Source organism: Canis lupus, chromosome 8 (genome assembly GCF_048164855.1).
Source record: "Canis lupus baileyi chromosome 8, mCanLup2.hap1, whole genome shotgun sequence".
Taxonomy (NCBI): domain Eukaryota; kingdom Metazoa; phylum Chordata; class Mammalia; order Carnivora; family Canidae; genus Canis; species Canis lupus.
The window spans coordinates 62,109,831-62,115,497 of record NC_132845.1 but is presented as its reverse complement, the minus strand read 5'-3'; the positions used below and the strand labels follow the sequence as shown (position 1 = coordinate 62,115,497).

The 5,667-nt window shown below is 60.7% G+C and overlaps 1 long non-coding RNA gene across 3 annotated transcripts; it reads right to left on the bottom strand.

Moving 5' to 3' along the window:
- Positions 1-707: 707 nt before the first annotated feature.
- Positions 708-3,593, bottom strand: LOC140638789 (uncharacterized). Of its 3 annotated transcripts, none has more exons than XR_012035758.1 (3): positions 3,347-3,593; positions 1,380-1,602; positions 708-1,073 (listed from the first exon to the last, which is right to left on the bottom strand). It is a non-coding gene; the product is annotated as an uncharacterized lncRNA (long non-coding RNA). The 3 variants fall into 3 exon arrangements; XR_012035757.1 differs by having other exon boundaries at positions 709-1,076; XR_012035756.1 differs by having other exon boundaries at positions 724-1,020.
- Between the last annotated feature and the right edge of the window lie 2,074 nt (positions 3,594-5,667).

The following is a 5,667-nucleotide window of genomic DNA, read 5'->3' as shown; positions in this document are numbered from 1 at the left end:
GATCCTAGGTTCGGCAGACAGGGCTGTGGAGGCCAGAAAGCTGCCCTGGGCTCGCCACCTTTGAAGCAGGACAAGAACACAGGTCCTCTCGGGACTACACACCCTGGGCTGTCGGGGACCCGCCCTGTGAAATCCCAAGGCAAGAGGAGACGGCTTTCAGTGACCCCTGCCTCGGGGTCTTTACCCCTTGGTGAAGCCCCTCCCAGCATGGATTAGGGCTGGCCTGTGAGTCCTGATCCGAGGGCCCCCGGGGGGCAGTCCTCCACCCCAGGTGAGCCTTCAGAGAGGCCGCCCCGCGAGCAGCCCCGAGCCGGAGCCTCTAACGGAGTATCTCCCAGGCTGCTGACCCACAGGAACTGCCAGTGCTGAACGTGTACGGCGGCCAGTGCGTCTGGGAGCTGTCCGCTGTGCAGTGACACGCAACGGCCACACCGACATGGCAACGTACCTGGGTTTGTGGCAGGACTGTTCTTAGCAGCCGAGGGGAGCCTGCCCCAGAGAAGCTACGCCACTCCACTGAAGACACACAGCAGGCCAAGAGTTGAACTCTGATCTCTCTGACCCTGCAGCCCAGGCCCCCGCCCGCTCCATTCTGTGGCCCCAGGGGACTCAGGGCCACGAGCCAGGGTCCCACTCTCCCCTAATAGCCTTCAGTAGAGGGAAATTTCAATCCAATAATAGAAACCTGCAATAACTGTTATAATTAATTTATACAAAAGACATTATAAAATTACACTCTGTGCATTCCAATCCCGTCCATGAGGTACGCCCGCTCCCCAGTTAAGCTACGGGGCCTCATGAAGACAGACGGGGAAGAGGTATTTCAATATTTCTTATAATTTTATATTCTCTCTAATATCCCTCATGCTAATTTCATTATGCAACACAGTCGGCACGGTGATGTAATTATTGAAAAGTAATTTTGCAATAAATGGATTTAAATGTGTTGGAGTCCGTTGTAAATTCAATCTCATGGTGAGGGTGGCGGGTGCAGGCAGGAGGCGGCAAGGAGGCCGGGGCCTGGGTGGAATCGGAGAAGTTGTGTGTGGCCCCAGCTGGGAATCTCCTTACACCTGCTGGCGACAAGCAGAGGCCACACCCCATCCCGCCCACGGCCAGGGCCCACCTGTGCTGGAGCTGCCCTCAGACTCTCCCTCGTGGCCCTCAGATGCCCTCTGTGGTCCCTGCCTGTGTCCCCTCCCAAGCAGCCTCACATGGCAGCCAATGGACACCAGGCCACATCCTCCATTCCCTGCTGGAGACCCCAGAATAAAATCCAGGCTTGCATCTCAGCCAGCCTCCTCACCCTCCCCTCCCCACCGGGAGCCCTCCACTTTGATCCTCATGCCAACGGGCCCTTATGTCTGCTCCAGTCTTACCTGAGGGCCTTTGCACAGGCTACTCCCTCTGCCAGTGTTCACCTGGGGGTCTGTTCTTGATCACTGTCCACATTTCCAGAGCACCCACTGCCTGTCAGCCCTGAGGGTACTCCCCAGCCAGTGAGAGCAAGCATTTTGTGCAGCAGATACATGACAATGGGTGAGGAGGCAGCAAGCTGGGGGCACCCTCGCTGGTTGGAGACAGCAGTGGCAAAGGCCTGGTCTGGGGAAAGAAGAAGGTAAAAGCAGTCCTTTGAGTTGGCCCCCTCCTCCTCCAGGGAGCCCTCCTTGACTGACCCAGACCATGAGCAAGGGATTCTTAAGCAGAGAGGCTCACAGGGCCGTGGGGACAAGAAGTGAAGTCTGTCAGGGTGCACACAGGATCGCTGGGCCTCTGCACGGAGCCCCGGGCCACGCACAGGTCCTGCTGCCCTCTTTGTCTGCTCTCCCTGCCTACAAAATGGACTGAAAAGGGAGGCATGGCAGGTATACAGTAGGTACTCAGGAAAGGCCCCACTTTCCCTATGACAGGCAAGGGACAAACAATAGGTTCCGTTCCCTCCTCAGCCTGCACGGAACAGGCTTTCCAGAAACCATTGGAAGGAGCTTCTCTCAGGCTGGACCGTGGGGGGCGCTGGCGGCTCCTTGAGTCCCTCCGTGGCCAGGGGCAGCCACGCCATCCTCTCTGCACCTGCAGCGAGCTGTGGGCACCTGCTCCGGGGCCTCCCTGCCTCTGTGAGGGCAGAGGCAAGTGGGGTAGGGCCCCAGCGGCCTCTCCTCATCACTTCTGGACCTCTCTGCCAGGGCTGGCACCACAGCCCTGCCTGTCACAGGCCAAGCCGAATCTGCAATTTGTTCTTGGACGATGTGTAAATTGGCACCTCATTGATTATTAATGAAGTGCTAATTGCTCTTTGCAACCAATTTTGATGCAAATGCAGCTGGGGCTGTCTGTATAGTTTTGCAGATTGGGATTTACCGTCCACCGTAGCTGGGCCTGGGGCACCAGACCGGTTCAGGGACACAGGGCACTTTACAGTTTGCAAAGTCCCACCACCCTGTCCCACACCAATGACGGTGGGCTGGGTGCCGCTGTAGCTCCCACGCTGGGGCAGGACATTCGCGCCAGGGCCCAGGGGGAAGGTGTGACGGGGCAGGAGGCTGGCGCTACCCTGGGCCGCTCCATCCTGGCTCCCGGGACCCAGGGGCTGACGCAGTGGAAACACGGGCCTTTGCGGAGACCCGGTGGTGGCGGTTGCCCAGGGTTGCACCAGGCGGTTGCCGAGCAACGGGGCCCAGGGCTGTCCCTGAGGTAAGGGCTGCTCTGGGGACTGGCTCCCTGGGTACCCAAGCACCATCCACAAAGACTGGAAGAGGAGAGAAGGCTCCTCGGGGTAGGGGGTGGGGTCATGCCTGGGATGACCACAGGCCCCGGGGGGGCCCCCCAGCTCCCGGCCAGTGCCTGAGGTCCCAGCACCCAAGCCAGTATGACACCATTCACCCAGAGAGGGGCTGTCACTGTGATCCCCCACCCCACATGCAGGGAGCAGGTGTGAGAAGGCGTCCCTAGGGAGGGTCTGAGCACAGGCTGCGGGGATGGGCCTCTAGCAGGAGGCTGGAGGTTGGAATACAATTCTGGGGCTTTTGGGTCATTGAGGCAAGGCCACTGGGTCTGGGCTAGACCCCTGGGCAGTCCCTCTCCAACATGGGGGTTCGCTAAGGGTTTTGTGGTTCTGGTGGCATCACACACCTGCCCTGGCCACAGTCTGGAGCTATGGAACCTTGCGAGGAAATCCCCAGCTGGGTTTGCACCCTGGGTTCTCATCCACTGTGGGGAGGGGTCTGTACAGGCCCTGGTTCTGCACCTCCCAGCCAGACCCCTCCGTACCCCTGCCACAGATACCAACAAATAAGGCCTCTCAGCAGAATTTCCAAAGCCAACCACGCAGCTGAGCAGGGCAGCCTACCTGCAGAGTGTGGGGGTTGAGGGACAGGAAGGAGCCCCCTGGCCTGGCTCCTGGGGCGGGGGTGGTCATGGAGGGGCAGCTGGGATTGACCCACCCTGCTGGCTCTCCTGTCTGTGGCGTGTGTTGCTGGCGGCTGGGCTCTGTGGTCATGGAAGCTGATCTGCAACGTGGGGCCTGGGGGCGCTGGGGGCCCAGGGACTTGCCCTCCCTCACCCTCAGCGTCCTGCCAGCTCCCTGGCTCCCTCCACCTTGCCTGCCTGATTATGACCTCACCGCACCCAAGTCACCCCCACATTGACCTCCAGGTTAGCAAGGTCCACGAGCTAGTTAATGGGGTGGGGGCAACAAGACCAGGGGTGCTGTGGCTCCAGCCGTGGGTTTAGATGGGAATCACCTGCTTCTCCCCTGCTCCTTAGTGGTCTGGCATGTGGAGTCTCCTGCGGGAGCCTCAGTTTCCCTGTCTGCAAAGGGAGCAGAGCCGCTGGCAGAAGAGGAGGCAGTGGTGGTACTGCTGGCTCCTAGCAAGCTGGGAGGGTGCTGGTTATGGGCAGAGCGGGGGAGTTTGTGAATCAAGTGGAACCCCATCTTCTGTGCATTTAATTCACATGGCTCTGCTGCAAACATGGGTGGGGGGAGGGAGAGACAGAGACGGGAAAGGAGCCTGCGGTTTCCCACTGTCCCACTGGGCGTCAGGTGCCGGTTATCTCCGCTCAGCTGTCCCTCAGAACCTTGCATATTTGTCACATAACCAGCCCTGACACGCCTGGCCTCCTTGGGCCTCTGCCGGGGGCGGAGGTCTGCTCGGACACTGGGGGCAGGGCAACTGATGGGCGCCCTGCACGGGGCTTGGGGGCTCGGAGACTTGACTGCGCGTGTTGCTCTGGCTACTGGGTTAACCGGGACGGCCGCAAGGCGGTCGGGGTCAGGGTGCACAGCAGCGCCATCAGCGAGCTCGGTCTAGTACTCCAAATACTCCAAATTAACACACAAAGTCCAGGATGAACAAAATACCAGGATGCCACAAAAAAGTCAGGAGCCAATTTTCTGATTTTTCTTTTGGCCACGAGCTGCAGTGTGGCCTGGGGTGCGTTGGGTTAGCCTCTAGCCTGTGGGTGTTAGGGGTCCAGCATTGGAGGCAGCCAGGGCCCCCCTACCCAGCTCAGCTGGCCGGGGTGCAGCACAGGCTCCGGCTTGGGCTCCTGGCCAGCAGCAGGCTACGGCCAGCTGAAAGGCCAGCGGGGACGGGGACGGTGATGGTGATGGGGCATTGGTGTGGGCGGGTGATGGCACAGAATGTCCTGCTGGGGGTGGGCGTGGGGCAGGACTGGGGAGATGAGCAGAGCTGAGGGCCTTTCTCGGCAGGGGCATCCCAAGTGGGGGGGCCCTCGGCTCTCCAGGCCTGCAGAGGGAGCTGGGGGATGCCTCCAGGGTGCCCTTCTGAGGAGGGGCGTCAAGCCAAGCCCCTGCCGTCAGCTCAGCAGAAGAGCCTGGAAGGACTCCCACCTCCCCACCAGCGGCGTTTGCCTGACCTAGACGTCTGATACGCGGGATCCCGCAGTGATGTCAGGTTCCTTTCACTCCATGCTGAGCAGGTCTGTGGAGGGGGCTTTTTCCTTGCTGTGCCGTACTCCACTCCCGACGCGGGGCGTCTGGTCCTTCCCAGCTTCCAGCCCCCACGGACGTGCAGCCGAGCACACTCCCGACCACATCTCGGGGGCGCACGTCCTATGACTGCTCGTTGTCCCGAGAGCGTGTGTTCCACGGGGAGCGCTGGGCCCATGGTGCTGGGCCCCTGCGGTCTCAAGCTTCCTGGCTGGGTGCACGGATCCAGGACCCCCCACAGCAGGTCCTGGGTGGGGGTCCAGTGTGGTTCTCACATCACCCCCTGTTCCTGCGTAACAGAGGCTTTCCTAACACTGCTCCCTGCCTGGTGAGCTCTCCATCTCCTGCATTTAAACCTCCCGGTTACTACTTTTATCAGAAACAATATTTTTATGGTAGCTGTGGGGGAGGCTGTGCAGGGGCGAGAAGAGGGGGAAACCAGGCTTGGGTTCAGAGGGAAGCTGCGCTGGTGGGTTGGGGGAGGCTGGTGGCCGCTCCACCACTTATGGCACATGCAGTGTGACCCCCAACTCCTCAGACCCCTGCCAAATCCTCAGGGTGGGCCTGCTCTGGGAGGTTGAGGCTTTTTTGGGGTCTTTGGGATACTCTGAACCTGGGGTCCATGCAGCCGGCCACTCCAGGGCCCTGGCCCCACCTCCGTGCACCTGCCCGCTCCCCAGGTGCACCTGGGGCCTGCTGTCCTGAAGGCTCCGGGCACT